Genomic DNA, 20,682 nt, shown 5'->3' with positions numbered 1-20,682 from the left:
CTTCATCCTTCCAGGACGACTGGACTGAACTGTTACAGAGTGCTACAACACCTCAGTGCTCCCTTGGCGCATGAAAGAAAGAAATCAAGCTCAAAGAGCATAACTCTTACAGCAGCTTTTCGTTTGTTATCATGGTCAAAATGGGCGCAGTACCACTGGCACTGTGGCAAGCACGGCAGCCGGTGTGTTGTGAGTTTTGTCTTCGGCGAAATTAGCTCCGGGGATGACGCTGAACAGTTTGGGGAAGAGTCGTTCCCACTCGGTAAATAATACCAGAGATGTATCCCACCGAATGTTTCTTCCAACTGAACCCCAGTTTGTACTTACAGTCCAGGAAAACGATGGGATTGACCTCGTGCTCCAACGACCTATCCCAGCGATGCCAGAGAGTGAACGTTATAAAGATCAAACAAGAACGATGCTGCGCGAGGAAGAAGCACGCCTTTCAGTTGGTGCGACGGACCCCACTTCTCCCGTGGGGATGGTTTTAGTCTTGACGATGGCACTGCTGTTAATGTGGTGGAATTACAACCTTGCCGCTCCTTGGACCTGGTGCACAGCTCAGAGGCTTTCCCCTCAAGTGACTTCACACAAAACACTTCCCTTTTGGCTTATCTGTATCCAGTCAAGTACAGTACTGTCCTCGGCTAACTGTGGCAAAAATTACAGCAAAAGTGCTGACTGCTGCCACGGAGAGGAGAAAGACCAAAAAAGACAAACACAAGAGTGCGGAAGAGGGAAAGCGGTACCCTGTGTTCAAAACACTCAGGTTATCCCAGACGCTGGACAGTGCCACGAGACGCACTTCGCTAGAAATATGTCAACCCAAGGAGTGCTTTATAGCATCGTGGACCCATGCACGCGGACGGGCGCGCTCCTAGCTGCATGATGGATTGGGTTACACTGCGCGGGAGAGCTGCGGTGATAACTCGCTCACTTTCTGTTCCCCTGTGTAAGCGCTGTGTTTTTGACAGGGAAATCTGTATCGGAGACACTTTCTATCGCTATTCAGGGCTTTACAATGTGCCGGCTGTCTGAAGAAATCACAGATTAAACCCCTTACTGGAACTTTTAATGTTCCTTATAGGCCTATTCCCACTCACACTCCGAAACTTATGGGCGTGCGTCTTATGAATGTGTCAAAAAAAATAGTGTCTCTGGCTAGTCGGTTTGTCAGGAGAAAGGTCGTCAGTGTTTTGCTGAAGGTAGCATCACATTTAGCCACATCTTAGTGCAGCGTCGAAAGCTGAATCCTGAAGGCTACACCGAATAAGGTAGTGTAACAGTGCTGTGCCTGTTACTTCCTGTTGTGGGCATTCTGGGAGCGGGATGTTGTTCTCTGTTTATGTCTTTAAAATGTGTCTGGGGATATTAAATGTACCGGGGATGTTATTGTGTACATGTTTGCATCTTTTATGTTGAGATGTACAAGTTATTTCATGTTTGTGCTGAAGTTGCCACCTTGTTGTGAGAACTGGGTCTGGAATACCGGTGGCTGTTAGCCTATGGCTACGTGGTCTGTGAATTAAAGCTAATATTGTGAGTCTGTCAATAAACGTGACTGAGCAATACAAAACGGTTTCTGATTTTGTCACATTGGTGTCAGAAGTTATCATGGACCCCGCCTCGATTTTCAACGAGTGGATGAAAGTTAAACTGGAGAGGAAGTTGGATCTTTCAGTGGAGGTGATGACTACAGAGAATTCTGCATTACGTTCGATGGAGGACCCGAGGCACTGCCGTTTGCCGGATGGAAGCAGCGCTGCGCGGGCTACCGGGAGCAGGATGGAGCGGGATGCTGGAAGAGAGGATGGATCGCCGGAGCGAGTTCGGGCAAGAGGAACACCGATTGCGGCCGGCGAAACATCTGTTCCAGCCACGCAGAAGGGCCGCGGGGGCGGAGCAGCGGCAGCGGATGTCCAGCCACTCGGAGCCACAGCGAGCAGCGAGCGAGATGAGCATCACGGCAGCGAAATATTGGAGCAGCGCCACCCGACGGAGCGAGGCACACAGAACACCGTCGAAGAAGTGAGTGTTAAGCCTGAGCAACAGCAAGAAATGATAATTGGCTTACAGCAGCAAATTGCAGACATGGGGCAGGCTCTGTCACAGTTAATGAACTCCTTAAATAGTCCAGCGCCTAGCCAAGAAAAAAATCTGCAGCCTCCTACACCAGAGCATAGCCAGGAAAAATCCCTGCAGCCGACTACTGCAATACCCAAGCTGGGTCGTTATGATGGCACTAGTAGCTGGGAAGCCTACCTGTTTCAGTTTGAGTTGGTAGCTGCTGCTGCAAAATGGACTGACACACAAAAAGCAGCAAGTTTGGCGACTGCATTAGAGGGGACCGCCCGCCAGGCCCTACTGGACATTTGTCATCGTGATGGGGTCTCCTACGCCGAGATGCTGGCAGCATTGCAGCGGCGATTTGGGGAGCCTGTGTCCATTCTAGGCCTGAGAGACCAGCTCCACCAGCGTTGCCGGCAGGCTAAGGAGAGACTTGGTGTTTTGGCTGCTGATGTTCTGCGACTGGCCAGTCGTGCATACCCCGGGCTACCACCAGCATCGGTCCAGAGCTTGGCCTTAGATGCTTTCCTGAGGGGGCTGAGGCCGAGTCAACTGCGCCAGCAAGTGCGGCTGGCTAACCCGACTACAATCGAGGCAGCGCTGAGCCGGGCGGAGGAGATCGAGGACATCCTGATGGACGGAGCTTCGGCAGTCGCCCAACATCCGGTGGTACGAGCTGCATCGGATGTGCACGAGAGCCACCCCAGCGTCAACGCAGCGAGTACCGCAGCGATCCCCGCAGCGACCCCCGCACAGCCGCGGCGGTGTTGGAACTGTGGAGACACCACGCACCTGCGTCGAGACTGCAAGGCCAGACGGCCAACTGCATCGGGAAACGGCAGCGGGTCAGCATAGCCGGGGAAACGCTGACCCGTAGTCCCTCTGTCTCCCCGGAGGAACCAGAGAGACTGTGTGTGGGTAGACTTGGGGTCGGGGGAACTCTACGAGTGACATGCCAGCTGCAAGGCGTGTCTTGTAAGGCCTTGATCGACACCGGGTCAGACATTAGCCTAGTTAGACCCGGAGTGCTACCTAATGTTGCCTTTAAGCCTGCTAATAAGGTTATGGAAACTGTAACTGGTGAATTAGCTCCTATGCAAGGTTCATGTACATTGTCATTTGTGTTGGGAAGTGCTAATGTCATGGCTGAGTTTTGGCTAGCTAACATAAGAGAGGATTGCATTTTGGGGGTTGACTGTTTGGGGGCTGTTGGGGCTGTTGTGGATGTGGGGAAGAGCACTGTGCTTGTGGGTGGTTCACCTGTCATACTCAATAATCCTAATCATGCTTCCTATACAGTGAATGCTTCCACTTCTGTAGGGGGGCAAGCTCTGGGAGATGATCCATGCTGGGAGGGTGTCTCCTCAGAGACAGCAGCCGCTCTGGAAGACCTGTGGAACCGCAGCAAAGAGGGGCTGTCACCGGATGAGCTACGTGAGCTGAGAGGGTTGCTGATGGAGTATCGCCACCTGTTTGCTGCAACGGATGGTGAGTGTACCCGAACCAATTTAGTGCAACACAGCATTGATACGGGGAACGCCGCCCCAATCCGACAAAGGCCCAGGCGCCTACCCCTAGTGAAATCGGAGGCAGTGGAGGCAGAGATCAGTCGAATGGAAGCGGCGGGGGTGATTGAGCCAAGCGACAGCCCATGGTTGTCACCTGTGGTACCCGTTACAAAGAAAAATGGTGGGCTAAGACTGTGCCATGACTACAGGCGTGTGAACGAAGTGACGCGGAAGGATTCGTACCCGGTCCCTAGGGTTGACGATACCCTTGACGCAATAGTTGGCTCACAGTGGTTTAGCTCCTTGGATCTGAGAAGCGGGTATTGGCAGGTAGAGCTGTCACCTGACGCCAAACCGAAGACGGCCTTCTCCAATGGCCGGGGCCTGTGGCAGTACACAGTCATGCCCTTCGGACTGTGTAATGCCCCGGCCAGTTTTGAGCGGCTAATGGATAAAGTGTTGAGGCCTGTACCACGCTCCGCCTGTGTCGTGTACCTTGATGATGTGTTAGTGCATGGGGTCAATTTCAGCACGGCTGTAAGTAACCTTCGCAAGGTATTCGAATGCTTCCAGTCAGCTAACCTCCGGATGAACCCCAAGAAATGCTCGCTCCTGCGAAGAGAGACACACTTCCTCGGACATGTGGTGGGTCCCCAAGGTGTTTCGACAGACCCGGAGAAGGTCCGAGCTGTGAGGGAGTGGCCTATTCCGAGGTGCAGAAAGGAAGTAAGGGGATTCGTCGGACTGGCGTCCTACTACCGTCGCTTCATTCGCTCCTTTGCTGAGGTTGCCAGACCACTGCACAAGCTCATGGAAAAGGGGAGGGAGTTTCAGTGGGACTCAGACTGCCAGCGGGCGTTTGAAACGCTACAGCAAGCCCTGACGAATGCACCCACCCTGATGTCGCCAACCCTTGACCATCCATTCGTACTGGACACTGATGCGAGCGACAGTGCTGTTGGTGCGGTGTTATCTCAGCAGACAGAAGGGGAGCCTGTCATTGCATACTACAGCAAGTCGCTCAGTGTCCCAGAGCGAAACTACTGCGTCACCAGACGGGAGCTGTTAGCCGTGGTACTCGCCATCCGACATTTCCACCCATACTTGTATGGTAGGCGTTTCTTGTTGAGGACAGACCATGCTGCCCTCTGCTGGCTGCTCAGTTTCAAGGAACCAGAAGGCCAGGTGGCCAGATGGATTGAAATCCTCCAGGGGTATGACTTCCAAATTGAACACAGAGCAGGGCCTATGCATGGTAATGCGGACGCGTTATCAAGACGCCCTTGTGCAAAAGAAGGATGCAGGCACTGTTCCAGGCTGGAGGAGAGGGCGCAAAACAAGGCACTGGTGGCTCAAGTTAGGGAACCACAACCCCCGTCGCCACTGTTGGAGCTGTCATTCGACGAGCTCAGAGAACACCAGAGGGCGGACCCGGTCCTCGGTCCACTCCTCAGGTGGAAGCAGGAGGGCGCGAAACCCGGGCGAGAGGAAAGTGGCCCATGCTCTCCCGCCATTAAAACGCTACTGGAAAAGTGGGAGTCCCTGAGTCTACAGGAGGGTGTGCTGTACCGGAGTTGGCAGGCCCCCGGAGGTCAAGCGACGTGGCAGCTGGTGGTACCCAAGTCATTACAGGATAATGTGCTGAAGTTAGTGCATGGAGCGCCCGGAGCAGGGCACTTCGGGTACTACAAGACCTTACGCAAACTCCAGAAGAAGTTCTACTGGGGCCAACACCACAAGGATGTGGAAGCATTCTGCCGCAAGTGTGATGAATGTGTGGCCAAGAAGGGACCTGCCGGGCAATCCCATGCCCCCCTCCAGCAATACCAGGTGGGCTCACCGATGGAGAGAGTTGGAGTGGACGTAATGGGGCCCTTTCCGATGTCCAGCAGAGGGAACCGATATGTGCTGGTGGCCATGGATTACTTTTCCAAGTGGCCGGAGGCCTACGCGGTCCCTGATCAAGAGACCTCCACCATCCTTGACTCTCTCTTGGGGGGTATGTTTAGCAGATTCGGCATCCCCTTAGAGCTCCATAGCGACCAAGGCCGCAATTTCGAGTCGCGCCTCTTTGCCGCCCTCTGTGACCGCCTGGGGATCAAAAAGACCAGAACAACGCCCCTGCATCCTCAAAGCGACGGACTGGTAGAGAGGTTTAATCGGACACTGGCTACCCAGTTAGCTATTCTCACCTCAGAGGATCAGCGTGATTGGGATGAGCAGTTACCCTTAATCCTGTTCTCCTATAGGTCCGCAGTGCAGGAGTCCACCAGGTGCACCCCAGCTCAACTCATGATGGGGAGAGAGCTGAGAACCCCAGCAGACCTGGTATATGGGCGCCCCCCCGGGGAGAGGGCCCCGTTGGCCCCAGGGCTAGATTACCTCCACCGGCTGCAGAAACACATGGACACTGTCCACGCCGTAGCCAGGGAAAACCTAGCCCAGGCTGGGTTCAGGCAGAAGAAGGCCTACGACGCCTACGGAAAGGGGCGAGAGTTCCAGGAGGGCGAACGGGTGTGGGTGTTCAACCCCCGCAGGAAAAAGGGCCGTTGCCCAAAACTGGATAGCGCATGGGAGGGACCATGTCTGATATTACAGAAGATATCAGAAGTTGTGTACAAAGTTAAGTTGAGGACAAGACAGCGAGTAGTGGTGCTGCATAGGGACCGGCTGGCACCCTATTTAGGCAGTGCTGACACTACAGACAATGACGAGTGCGAAGTGACAGCAGGGGAAACACACTCAGACGTTCCACAAAACGGTACTGGGAATGTGCAAGAAGAGCATTATTGGGGGACTGAAACCGAAAATGAGCTTGCCCCTGTTACAGGTGACTCTGTAGACACTCAAGTTGAGCCAGCTCCCCTAGAGCAACGACCCAGAGGGAGGCGCAGGCAGCGGCCTCAGCACTTGGGGGACTATGTGTGTGAATTCTAGTCCTCCTCCTCTCACCTTTTCTTTTTAGAGGGGGGCAGTGTAACAGTGCTGTGCCTGTTACTTCCTGTTGTGGGCATGCTGGGAGCGGGATGTTGTTCTACTGTTTATGTCTTTAAAATGTGTCTGGGGATATTAAATGTACCAGGGATGTTATTGTGTACATGTTTGCATCTTTTATGTTGAGATGTACGAGTTATTTCATGTTTGTGCTGAAGTTGCCACCTTGTTGTGAGAACTGGGTCTGGAATACCGGTGGCTGTTAGCCTATGGCTACGTGGTCTGTGAATTAAAACTAACATTGCGAGTTTGTCAATAAACGTGACTGAGCAATACAAAACGGTTCCAGAATTTGTCACAGTAGCTTAGTGACCAAGAGGTTACTTGTTAGGCTATTATTTATTTATTACTAGGATATTAAATTGGACACATTTGCATATCTTGAGTAAGTTGCTGGTGGATCCTAACGGAATGATATCACGACCTGTTGTAGGCTCCACGTTACATTTATAACTTACATTGCTGACCATTCTGAAATTGGGGGGACATTCCCAATAAACACGTCACATTAAGGTGATAGCCAAAGTTTTGAGACGAAAACAAAAATAACCTTTCAGATATGTATTATTTTCAAGATTCCCCACATAAATAATCTGAAAGTACTATTTGAAGGCGTGATGAACGCATTTGTGGGCCATTTGTTTCATGAAACCGGTGCCTCGCGCGCTGCTACCTGCCCACTCTCGAGACCTTTTTTGAGAGCTATGTTCTTATCTCGCTCTGCCTGATGGCGAGCGTGTGGTGTGGAAAATGGATTGTCAAGTCAACCAAGTCAGCGCGCAGCATAACCCATCTCCCTAAGGTAACGAAGTCACATAGCGGAAGTGTATATTACGCAGTGTTTTGCCCTTTTCTAGTGGAAAATTCCCTTTTACTTCCATTTACAAATGTCTGAGTATTTTAATGACTGTGTTCAGGCAATGCGCTTGATTTTCTTTAATCTCAGACAGGCCACCAGTATTTTATCATAGGCTTATGTGTAGATATGTTTTCAAATAGATGACATATTTTAATATGAATAAATAAGTAGGGAGAAAGGTATAAGTGGTAAAAGCAAACGGATAGTGCTAATGTAGGATAACCTCAAGATATTTATTTTTATTGTATTTTAGGCTATATTTGTGGGGGGAAAGCCGGCAACTTACTCAAGAAGCATCTTAAAGCAAAAGTGGAAACTCAAACAGTTCTGCTCTCTCTCTCTCTCTCTCTCTCTCTCTCTCTCTCTCTCTCTCTCTCTCTCTCTCTCTCTCTCTCTTCAGGATGAAAAAAATAAAAGATGTGGACAGTGCAGAGAGGTGAGTAGGAGAACTTGGCGTGAATAGCTGTGATGTTTTTTTGTTTTTGTTTTTTTTAAGTCCATACGGGGATTTCCAACGTGATGAGTGACTGAGGAAAAGTGATTCAGACCACCTCTCAATTTAAGATGCCCTTTCTCCTCACCTTAGGCTACTATTTGCACCAGATACTGTCAAATAAAAGAGCCAATCATCTAAGGAAATACCACACTTAGACTTTCCGTCCATGTCCTCACCCTCTATCTGTCTTTGCCTCTAACTGTGTAATCTCACATCCACAGGATGTGAGAGCCGAGGTCTCTTCTGTGTGATGTTCAGTGCCCCACTACACAGAGAATCCTTCAGCGGTAATTGTGGCAGACCTGACATATTACAACAAAGGGTCCTCTGCACCCATGAAATGACATTTTCGTTTTTAATGGTGGGCTTCTACTGTAAGTGGCATCTCAAAAGACATGCTGCTTACACAGATACCTGTCTTACACTAGCCATTTCCCAGATCAAAGGCTTGGGAGACCTCTCCCAAAGTGACTGGAACAATTGTGCTCTCCGGCACATCAGTCAGTGTCTGTCTCTGCAAAAAGATGTCAGACCGAGTGTACTGTCTAAAATGATGGACAAAGTCTGAAAGGAACCCCCACCCTAGTCTCACTCGCTGTTTGTCTCGTTGGGAATTGTTTCAAAAATCACATCCTGTAATATCTGGGTTTTTTTTACATGTTACTCATGATGGACCCATTGCAAGACTGTGTTGATTGGATAGCACAGAGCATTTAACTTACCCATCCATGACAGGGTTTATTTCACAACAAAAACTCATTTATAATTTGCTTCAATAACGACGCCTTCAGCAAAACCTTTGTGTGCCTAATCCATTTTCCAATATGAAGCAAGAGCCCTACAGACAATACACTTCACCTCATTAATGGAAAGGTCACAACCGTATTAGAACTCCAACCAAGGGCGGTTGGGGAAATGAGTAAGGCTTACAGTGTCACAAAGCCTGAAAGGTTTCACATACAGCTCCGGGGTTCTTGAGTAAATCCAACTAGACTAAGTGATCATTATAATCCAAAAAGTTGGTCACGGTGCTTTGAGTTCACAGTGATGTGCTGAGAACATGTTATGCGAGGGATGGTAAACAAAGGTCTAGGATGGGGAGAGAGAGAGAGAGAGAGAGAGAGAGAGAGAGAGAGGGAGAGAGAGAGAGAGTCTGTACCTGTGCCTGTGCTTGTGACAGAAAGACTCATCAGAAGCGTCCTCCTCACTGTGGCCTTCCTCAATAGTTCAGAGAGGCAGGCAACATCCTGATCAAAGCGCAGGTCAAGAAGACTGCAGAGATGTGTCAGACCAGGACCCATGCAGCAGCCCCTGTGCTCTGTGCTGCGTCATCCTTGATCCAAATGGGCCTTGACGGGCCGTACTCCCATTAGGGGCCGCAAGAATGCAGTGCTGCTTAATAAATCATGGCCATGGTTTCCACCGTTCGAGGAGTGCGCTGCACCTGTCTCCCAATATATCCCCCCTTCTTAATTTAATTAATGATGAGACATTGCACCTTCAGGAATGAGAATGCACCACACCAGAGGTACTAGGTGGGCAGAAGAAATAAATGCTTGATGCATTATTCAACAAAGCATCGTTTAAAAACCTCCCCATCAGTGGTCAGTCAGTGGTGTGCAGGCTGTGCATGAAGATGTATCGAGCCACGCTGCACAAGTGTTTTGCAGTTGTCAATGCTAAACTGTTGTTTAATGTGTCAGGGGCAAAGTACCTGCGTAAGCTTCAAGGAGATGGGGCCAATAGTATGATGTACATGTAGGGGAACGGACAATGAATTACAACCAGGCAACTTAAAGGGGGCTATTCTCACTCGGCTGAGTTTGAATACCTTTATAAATGGCACGGAGCAAATCCCCTCTACTCCCAATCCATAACAATTAAATGGCACGCAAGGCCGATGTGCTTTCATAAGCAGCAGCAGCAGCTCACCCGGCCTGCTGTGCTGCATGCCAATGATTTGGGGAAAAGGAAGGGAAAAAAGTGTGTGGGCAGAAATAATATTTAAAGTAGATTTGCGCGGCTTCATATCATAAAAGCACATGTTAATAAAGACCGAATTAGAAATGAAAGCTTGGCTGAAAGTAGAAAGTGGAGGTAGAGAGTGTGTGGGGGAGGATGTACTGAGAGGCAGAGTGGAGGAGTAGAAACAGAGATGAGTGTGGAAAAAGAGAGGGAGGAAAGACTGGTTTGAAGTGAGGAGGACAGGGAAGGAGGGAGAGGACTTGCCGGAGGTATTGGATGAGTAAAGATTAATCTGTCATTAAAAGAATAGACTCAACGCAACGCATATTATCAGAGTTAAATGCAGTTTAAGGCAATTACTCATCAGTCATTTCCCAACACAGTTTGAAAAAAAACTTACAGAGAGTATTTTATGAGGCAGAATTATAATCCACCACACACTGGCACTGCAAGAAAATATCCTCCAGCAGCTGTGCAATTGCAGATCATATTTTTTACAGTTAAATCTCTGAAAACTGCCATAAAAAACATACAGCAGGTTTATGGTCCCGAATGATTTTTAAACATGTTCTTACCTGACAACTGCTGCAGCGCACAGCAGTCCCCTATTGCTCAATGAAAGCTACTTTACGCCCAAAAGCAGAACTGTAGACATATTGGGCACATGTGCTGCATTAGTGTATTGGTCTTATTTGCTGCACACACGATAGGGCTTGTTAGAGTAAGAAACATGAGCATGCGTGAGCTTGTTTGAATGATAAGCCTCGTACCGGCCGTGGAGGAGAGCAGAGTACTGATGATGGCTGATCCACAGCTGTGTGTCTCTCTGAAGGATGAACTGATTATTAGCAGGGTAATGAGGTCATACATCAAAACAACAGAAATGAGAGAGAGAGAGAGATAGAGAGAGAGAGAGAGAGAGAGAGAGAGAGAGAGAGAGAGAGAGAGAGAGGGAGATGGAGAGAGAGAGAGGGAGGGCGATGGATGTGAAATGAGAGGGAGAAGGGGCAAGAGACAGAAGTGGGAGAAGAGTGGTGGAACAAGAGATAGGCATGATGTGACTGTAAGGGAGAAGATAGCGCAGCATGGGAGCAAAGAGAGCTCGGAGGAGAAGAGGGAAGAGGGCACGAGCAAATGAGGGAAAGACTGAGTGGCATCTGAGTGGAGCGATAAGAGAGATTACCCAGGCAGCAGCAGCAGCAGCGGGCACACACAGATGCAGCCATGCAGGTCAACACAGAGAGAGCACAGGAGAGAGAGGCAGGGAAAGACAGAGTAAAAATACACACTGTCTATGAAAACATAAACAACCTCGAAAAGTATGGATTAAGGAATGGCCTTTGGAATGAGGTTGCTGAGTGATTGCATATCAGAAGGATGGAATGGATGCAGAGAAAGAAGGGAGACAGAGAAGAAGAATGTGGAGGAAGGAGGGTGGGAGTGCGCAGAAGGGGTATTGGACCATATTATGTGCTAATAATTATGATGAGGAGAGGTTCAAGTGAGATCAGAAATAGAAATGGACTGGAAATGAATGAGGTGCTATTCCCCATTCTGGCACTAGGAGGCAGCAGGTGTACTGTGTATAGACAGAGAATCTGGAACCCATGAGAAGGGTTTGGGACTGAAGTTGTCCAGGTGATACCAGATGTTGGCGATCGCGGGCAAGTGTAAATGAATGTGAATTTCAATAGAACTGCACAAAATACTTTACTTTTATAATACTTTACTTTTTTCCCGTTGCATAATTCCCCCAAAATTACATTTGAAACTATAGTCATAATTAAACTTGACAATGCCTCATTTTATATAACACCAGGATATATGAGGTTGATGACTGGATATTTTTTTTTTTTTTTTTTTTGACATACTTTTTTATTGTTTTTATCACACAGCAACTTACAAAACATTCCCCTCCCACCCCCCCACCCAATCGACAGCTATCAGGCGCAAACAAAAATACAAGTACATAAATAAATAATAAACAGCATAATAAGATAAGAAATAAATAACACCAACAAGAGCAAACACAGATAAAGAGACATAAATGAAAAATAAATTAAAGGAGGACAAATAAAAGAAAAGGAGGTGTGTCCACAGCAACAACACAGGAGCACATTGTTTTCACAAACATGAACAGGCATCTCATGATCAGGTTATGAGGGAGATCTAGGCCTGGTCTGTGACCAGAACTCACTCAACTCCCCTCTCAAGAGAATAGAACTCAGGTCTTCTGGAAGATAGCCTATAAAGGGGGACCATATTTTGTTAAACAGACTTTCTTTCCCCTTGGCCAGTGCCATCAGTCTTTCGTGTGGCAAAATACTGAAAATTTCTTTGTACCATTGTGTGACTGTAGGTGGGCGTTCTTTAATCCAGTTTAATAATATACATTTACGTGCAGAGATGAGGAGTTTCTCAAGTAATGTGTATCTTGGTGCTGGAAGCTGTAGTACCTTAGAGGGCAACCCAACCAGAAAGACGCTAGGGTCTTTTTTTACCTCGACTTCAATAACTTCACTAATTATTTTGGCCACTTGGGTCCAGAATCTTGATATATACTTACAATCCCAGAAATAGTGAAAATAGGTCCCTCTTTCAGCGTTGCACTTGTTGCAGAGGGGGGAAATTGAGCGATCTATTTTGTGTAATATGACAGGGGTGATATGTAACCTGTGCAGTATTTTATACTGAGTTTCCCTTAGTCTATTACTGGTAGCCGCTGACCTGATGGCAGCAATGGCCTCCTGCCAGTCATCTTCAATAAATTCAGTCCCTAAATCACCCTCCCATTTTTTAGAGATGTTAGGTAGCTCATATGTGCTACAGGAAAGCAGTAGGTAATAAAAACCTGAAATGAACCCTTTGAGGTCTTTACGGTCAAGAACGAAATTTTCTGGGTTATGGGAGAGAGAAATGGTAGGAGGAAAGTTTGGCAAGGAAAGAAGGAAATGTCTTATTTGCAAATAGCCAAAGAAATTAGACCTAGCAATATGAAAGGTATCCTGTAGGTCCTGAAATGACCTAAGAATGTTGTCTTTAAACAAATGACCAAGGAAAATTATATGCTTATCTCGCCATGACATGAAAACAGAGGAGTTGTTACCTGGCGGAAAATCAGGATTCTGAGTGATGGGGGCCAGTAAAGATTTTCCATGTATCCCAAAGTGTTTTGCAATATCACGCCAAACTTTAATGCTATTATAAATTAAAGGGTTGTGTTTAACATCAGGGTTAATATTATTTGGATTACACATAACCAGACTCCAAGGTGAAAATGGATAGCAAGCCCAAGAATCAACACAAGACTCACCATCTTTAAAGGCATGTAACCAGGACCAAAGGTGGCGAGCATGACAGGCCCAGTTGTAAAAAATTAAATTGGGTAATGCACGCCCACCCATGTCTGTAGAAAGCTGAAGTAACTTAAGATGTAATCTAGGTTTTTCCCATGCCAAATAAACTTGGACACTGCCCTCTCTAAATCCTTATTAGTCTTTTTTGTTAGGTACAGGGGGAGCATCTGCAAAGGATAAAGTAACCGGGGGAGTACATTCATTTTGATGAGACTAATTCGTCCAAACATAGATAGAGGGAGGTTATGCCAACGTTCCAGGTCTTTTTTGACTGCACTAAGTATAGGTGCAAAATTAAGCTTCCATAGATCCAAAAGAGTTGGTGAGATTTTAATTCCAAGATATGTGAAACCCAAATTTGACCATTTAAAAGGAAAGTTGTTTGGGACATCAGATTTAGTCATGCAACCTAATGGCATAGCCTCAGACTTGTTAAAGTTAATCTTATAACCTGACACGAAACTGAACTCACTAAAAGTATTCATAATTGCAGGGATGGATAACGCTGGAGATGAAACAAACAAAAGTATGTCATCTGCATAGAGGGCAATTTTGTGTTCTATGTCTCCCAAATATACTCCTTCTATTTCAGTATGTAAACGTATGACCTCTGCAAGAGGCTCTAGGGCCAAGGCAAAAAGAAGAGGGCTAAGAGGGCACCCTTGGCGGACTCCCCTAGCCACTGGAAAGGATTCAGAGCGTCGCCCATTGGTTACGACGATGGCTCTGGGTGCCTGATATATAGTTTGGGTCCATTTTAAAAAATTCCCACCAAGGCCAAACCGTTCCATAATGTCAAACAAATAAGGCCATTCAACTCGGTCGTACGCCTTGTCGGCATCCAATGATATAGCTAGAGTTTTTTGTTTATTTTGGAATGAAGAATGAACAATATTTAAAAGTCTCCTAACATTGCTTGAGGAGTAGCGGCCCTGTATGAAACCTGTTTGATCTGGGTTTATAAGAATTGGAAGCAAATTCTCAAGCCTTTTTGCCAAGAGCTTTGAAAGTAGTTTACTGTCTACAGATATAAGGCTAATGGGTCTGTAAGAACCACACATATCATTTGGTTTTCCCTTCTTCAGAAGAACAGAGATGTGTGCTAAGTTTAGAGTCGGAGGAAGACAACCCTTCTCAAGACTGTCAACATACATGTCTGTAAGGGGGCCCACTATTATTTTCCTGAATGTTTTATAAAAGTCTGGGCCAAAGCCGTCTGGGCCAGGTGCCTTCCCTCTTTGGAGTGTTTTGATAGTGTCTGATACCTCTTCCTCAGTAATAGGCCTACATAACATATCTTTTTGATCTTCCGATAGGGATGGGAAATGTATCTTATCAAGGAATTTTCGTCTATTTTCCAATGAAGCAACACAATCTGAGCTATAAAGCTCCTCATAAAACGACTTCATGAGCTTGTTCAATTCCGTTGACTTAAAATGTCTAGTTCCATGTTTATCTAGAAGAGAGGAGATAATATTGGATTCCACCCTTCCACGGGCCAGACGGGCAAGCAAACGACCTGGCTTGTTGCCTGACTCAAACAGTCTATGCTTAGCATAAAATATTTGGGCTTCTGCTTTTTGGGTTAATATTTGATTAAGTGCTGAGCGAGCTGCCTCTACTTTTTTTGCTAAGTGTCTGTTTGGTGTGCGCTTAAATTGAGTTTCGATATCTCTTAAAGCCTCTTCTAATTCTAATTGTCTCTTTAAGGCCTCCTTTTTTTGCGCTGAGGTATAAGATATAATGGCCCCACGTATGGTGGCCTTTGCGGCTTCCCATAACGTTGAAGGGCTAATCTCTGGAGCTTTATTTTCAGCAAAAAAGAACTGACATTGCGCTGTAATGAAATCTACAAACCGTTTGCTGCTAAGCATGGCCGGTGACAGACGCCAATGATAGGTTGAGGGGTCTTTGTAGGGAGGGGAAATGACTATAACTACCGGTGCGTGGTCTGATAAAGATTGGGTACCTATCTTGCAATCTTGTATTCTACCCAGGAATTGTCTTGAGGAAAAGAAGTAATCAATCCTGGAATGAACCTGATGAGGGCAAGAAAAGAAAGTGTAATCCCGATCGAGGGGGTGAAGTACTCTCCATGCATCAAATAAATCTAAATCTTTTAGAAATTCACGCAGACTATTACTTTTTGAAGAAGATGTAAGGCGAGGAGAAGACACGTCCAACTCTGAGAGCACACAATTCAGATCCCCGCCAAGGAGCATATGTGGGGAAGAGAATGATGCCAAATCAGCAAGAAGTTTTGGTAGGAAGGATGCTTCGTAATTATTAGGAGCATAGACACAACCTAGAACAATAAGTTCACCATATAGATAGCCAGATATAAGCACATACCGTCCCTCTTTGTCAGATAAGCTTTTCTCCAAGGTGAAAGGTAATGAACGATGTATGAGAACAGCAACCCCCCTACTTTTGGAATTATATGAGGAATGGAATACCTGACCTACCCAGCTCCTTCGTAATTTTAAATGCTCTAATTCAGAGAGGTGGGTTTCCTGGACGAAGGCTATTTGACATTTTTCTTTTTTTAAAAAGGAGAGTATCTTCTGACGTTTAACAACATTGTTGATGCCTTTGACATTGAGTGTGATTACTTTAACATCACTCATAACCAAATAACAATTGTAAATGCACTAACATGATAAGATAATATGTAAAATATTATTAGGTAATTGCTGCGAGACACTGAGGACCCAAACATAAAGAGGGTAAAAACAGAGGGGGGAAATACAGCGCCTAACATAAAAAACAAAAAACACACATTATTTAAAGCTGTCAATATGACACCAGCCCCAAATGCTGAGCCATGCCCCAAGAACAAGCCCCACCCAACACAAAAGACAATCTTAGAGTAAATGGGACAAGTGAAGCAAAACGGTAAGCCTCCAATCCTTAGAAAGATCAGTCCAACATTAGGAAGCATTTCCCAACTGCCCTGTCTATGAAGGAGATGAAAAAAGAAAAAAGAAAAATCCTCCACATCCCTCCCGTCCAAACAGTCACTGTAGTGCACATAATCAAACCATTAAGAGTCTACTTAGCGAATGTAGATATTCGGCCATTCAGGACTGCCAAAATATTTTTGAAAATCAAATGTCGGTAAGAAGGCACTCCCATAATAATTATACCTCACCACCATCACGCCGTTTCTTCAATGTCTTCTCTCGTGGCCGTCGGGAACTCACACCTGCTTAAGAACTTTCCAGCCTCCGGAGGTGATTTAAATGAGTGTTCTTTCCCTTGGACTGTGATGAAGAGCGTGGCGGGGTATTGCATCCGGAACCGTATCTTCTTCTCAAGCATCTCCTCGCAGATGTCATTAAACTCGCGTCTTGCTTCCCTCACCGATTGAGAAAAGTCCTGGCGAATCAGAATCTTGTTGTTGCCGCAGATGATCTCGCCCTTCTCTTTTGCCGCTGCGAGAATTCTTCGTTTGTCCCTGGAGTTGTGGAGTTTGATGATTACCGGTCTGTTGTAATTTGGCTGGCGTTCCCCAAGAGACCTGTGTGCCCTGTCGATCTTGATAACCCCGCGTTTGGTCTTTATCCCCAGCGTAGTCGGGAGCCAGCTTTCAAAGAATTCCACCGCCTGGTTCCCCTCAGTGCCCTCTTTCAGACCAATAACGCGAATGTTGTCTCTACGACTGCGGTTTTCAATGTCATCCGCACGGGTAGTCAAGTCCTGTACTTTTTTCTCTAGGAGGGCAATTTTGGTCTCCAGGGACACCGTCCGATCTTCATTTTCTGAGACACGGTTCTCAGCCTCACTCAGTCTCTTACTGTTATCGTCTATACGGCTTGATAAAGCGTTCAAATTGACCTGAAGTTCGGCGAATTTAGTGTCCATAAGGGCGCTGATCTTAGCTGTCACGCTTTGGGCAATAGCGTTAGCCATGTTTCCCTCCTGTTCATCTTCACCCACCTCCGAATTAGCCGTGGTTGTTTTTGGTTCAGCACGACGGCCCCTCGTTGTTTGTCGCTGAGAAGTTGCAGTATCTGTTCCGGACATAATGTTATATCGAAATATCTTCAAAAGTAGTGGTTTGATCGGTCAAAAAGAAAGATATTTAACTGTTAGACGGGAGGTCGATTAAAGGCGACCGCTCACTCAGAAGACATCACGTGACCCCCCCGATGACTGGATATTTGTAGCCTGGGAGTACCCATGCTGCCTTGCGCATTCTTTTCGAATTGCTGGACAGCCTGGGGACCAAGGCAGAAATCTTTACATCGAAACGGGGGCCAATCACAGAGCGAGGAGGCACGAAAGACGATGACGCGTACTACTCGACAAACGGAAGTTAGTTGCTAGTAGTTTTTTCGCGAATCCATCATGGCGGCAGCCGAAGCGAAGCAATCTTTCGGAGAAGCTCTGGACAGTGTTTTGAATAGTTTGGAACGTAATTTCGCTTTGAAAAACGAACAGCGCTTAGCGTTAGAGTCGTTTGTCAGCGGAAAGGAAGATGTGTTAGCCTTACTACCGACTGGATTTGGGTAAAGTCTGATTTACCAACTCGCTCCGTTGGTTACTAAGGTAATGGGGGTTAGCGAGACCCCGGTCGTTGCTGTGGTTTCGCCATTAATAGCATTGGTGGAGGACCAAATAAAGGACGCAGTCGACCTTGGAATATCTGCAACACAGCTGGGTCAAGACGATGAAACGGCGATTGAGAGATGATGCCGTTATAAGATTCTGTTTGGCAGTCCCGAGGCCTGGCTGAGCGCGAAGTGGGAGGACATGCTAGCCGCCACCGATGTATACAAGACCAACCTGATCAGCGTAGTTGTCGATGAAGTCCATCTTACTTATATAAATGGTAAGTGTTATTTCTTGATATCATTGTCCTTATGTCTGTACCTACTGTGGTTGTCACACTGTCACATTATGGGTTCATTTTCGATATCAATTTAATGTTACAGTGAGTAAAGGGCACAGGTTTAGTTGTTTGGGTAGGGTGCGCAAATCCAAAAACTCCTTGCAGTTGAAGAAGCTAAGGCTGCACGGGATTCAGACGTATAGCCCCATGGGCTCCCCCTGATTATATTTCACGTGTTCTTATCATATGCACTCCCCCCTGATTATATTTCACGTATTCTTATCAAAACATGCCCAGGATCTTCATCGGGGATATAACTTAGGTGAGAGACAGAGAGAGAGCTTCCATGCTTTAACCTAACTACCCCCTAACTAGGCCCTAAGTGTAATGTAGGCCTAATGTTTTGCCTTTTGTATGAATAGGCACAGGTCAAGACACCAGTCTGTCTAATTGACTGACACCTTTTGGTGCCCTGTCTGGACGGGTGTAAAATAAGGTCATTTGATAAGTTATAGGCCACAGCTCCTTCCTGTTACCCATATGCCTGATTAAGATCCAGGGTGATCGAAATATTGCGTGTTTTAATTAATACAGTTTATTTTTTGGAGCATATCCAGCAGTGTGCAGACTTGAGTAGCACAGCTCTCGGTTGTGTGCACAAGTATCATTAGCCTACCTGAGAAAAATACGTTTTTGCTACATTTGTTAAGCAGGCCTAACTTCAGAAGGGCAATCATTTTCCACTGCAAATGACTAACATCTCTACACTTTACTTGTGGTTTTCTTTTCTCAAACAGGAGGAAGGCTGAGAAAGGACGGAATTGGGCTTTTAGGGAAAGCTTTGCGAGGTTGGGGAACTGAGAGCTATCGTGAAACCAGGTGGGTAATATTAACACCTTTTTTCAGATCATTCTAACCTTACCTACCTAAGACATTTTATTTCACTGAAAACTTTAACTCACTCAACTCATTAATCTTTTGAAGAGCAGTTTTCTAATCATGGTATTGCTACTGTGATATCACACCTCTCACCCCATTGATTATGCAACTTTCTGACATAACAAAAATTACATGCAATAATCAAGTAACGCTTTGATGCTTTGGCATTGCTCTTTTCATAGTACAGTTAAAATATCATGCAATGTATTCAGTGTATGAAAAAGTAGGCCTAAGCGGAGTGTTCTGACGTAGTGTCCTGGCAGGGTGTATCTCACAGGCCAATGCACACCTCGAGAAAAGAAAGTTCTGTTGCTGGTGCCTGTTGATCTGTCCACCAAGTCAGGGGACAGGAGCGGTGTCCCCAAGTGTACAGGCAGAGTAGTTGGGGGAGGGGGGGGGAGGTAACCCACGACAACAACCGGGGGGATGGGCTGACGGGTAAGAAGTAGTGGAGACACCAGAGAATAAGACTGTTGATAACCCATAAGCTCTGAAGCCACAATTCTGAACAGATATGACTGTAATGCAAATGATTTCCATGTTGTGATGTTGTTCTTGTATTATCTTATTTTGTAGAAACACCGGTACTGGCATTGACTGTGTCTGCGGAATTGCACTCAAGAGAAATTGTCAGGAGACCGCTCCAACTCCAAAACCCAGTTGACATCATTGCCAGCCCCAATCGACCCAACATCAGACTCTCCATAAGACGACTTTCGAGTGAGTCACTGGACTGTTTCGACTGGCTCGTGAAGGACTTGAAAGAGAAAGGAGTGGAGATGTCACCAGTCAATATATACTGCCGGACAATAAACACGAGGGAGAAAACGATGCTTAAATAAAGTCTAAATGGCTGCTTTAGGAAAGCCCTGTATGTACATTTTGAGCCTCACGTGTCCAGTGTGGAGCCTGGCCTTTCCTGCTGCACCTATTGCCACTCATTATGCAAGTGTAACTCTGACTGTTGCTCTGTGCCAAAACCCAACTTTGAAATACCCAAACAAATCCTGTCACCTGTCAAATGCAGAAATGTCACATTGGAAGAGCAGGGACTGGTCAGACAGCTTTTGGAGGAGTATAGGGATAGCCTGATTGCACCAGGTTTTGGAAAGTCTGTGATATTTGACATGACTTATGTCATGCAGAATCTCCCTGTATTTGACATAAAACATGGCCAGGACATCCTACGCATTGTTCAAAGTATTTAAAGATTTTGATGTGTGTGAATTCCCTGACATTCCTGAAAAACCATGCCTGTCACCAGACATGGACTTTCCAGTGTATTTTGATGTTGAGGATGAGGATGCTGAAACCTCTCTAAGCAGCATTGAGTCAGGCTTATCCATGCTTCCATTATCAGATTAAGTACAGAGCCACTGTAAATAATTGTAAATAACTGCACACTTGTATATATTGTAAATATCATTCTGAATAAATACTTTTTACATTTTTAAACTACATGTTGTAATGTGTTCCCTGAAAACTAATGAAGAGACAGCTTGGTAAAGGAAATGATTTTAATGAAGGACAATGACTTAGAATAACAAACAAGAATAACAAACTATTTCAAAGCAAGAAAATAGAAAAGTAATTAAGTAAAACTTATTTTAATAATTTTGGCATTCACCTTTTTGAAGACGCAGTACCAACATTGACGGTCGCCT

At 46.2% G+C, this 20,682-nt stretch overlaps 1 long non-coding RNA gene across 1 annotated transcript; it reads left to right on the top strand.

The window, feature by feature from the left end:
* The first annotated feature begins 17,426 nt into the window (after positions 1–17,426).
* On the top strand, positions 17,427–20,169 carry LOC134456255 (uncharacterized). Its single transcript, XR_010036287.1, has 3 exons — positions 17,427–18,079; positions 18,877–18,958; positions 19,595–20,169. It is a non-coding gene; the product is annotated as an uncharacterized LOC134456255 (long non-coding RNA).
* Positions 20,170–20,682: the final 513 nt, after the last annotated feature.

This window comes from Engraulis encrasicolus, chromosome 10 (genome assembly GCF_034702125.1).
Source record: "Engraulis encrasicolus isolate BLACKSEA-1 chromosome 10, IST_EnEncr_1.0, whole genome shotgun sequence".
NCBI lineage: Eukaryota > Metazoa > Chordata > Actinopteri > Clupeiformes > Engraulidae > Engraulis > Engraulis encrasicolus.
The sequence above is the reverse complement of the archived record's forward strand: the minus strand, read 5'-3'. Positions and strand labels throughout refer to the sequence as shown.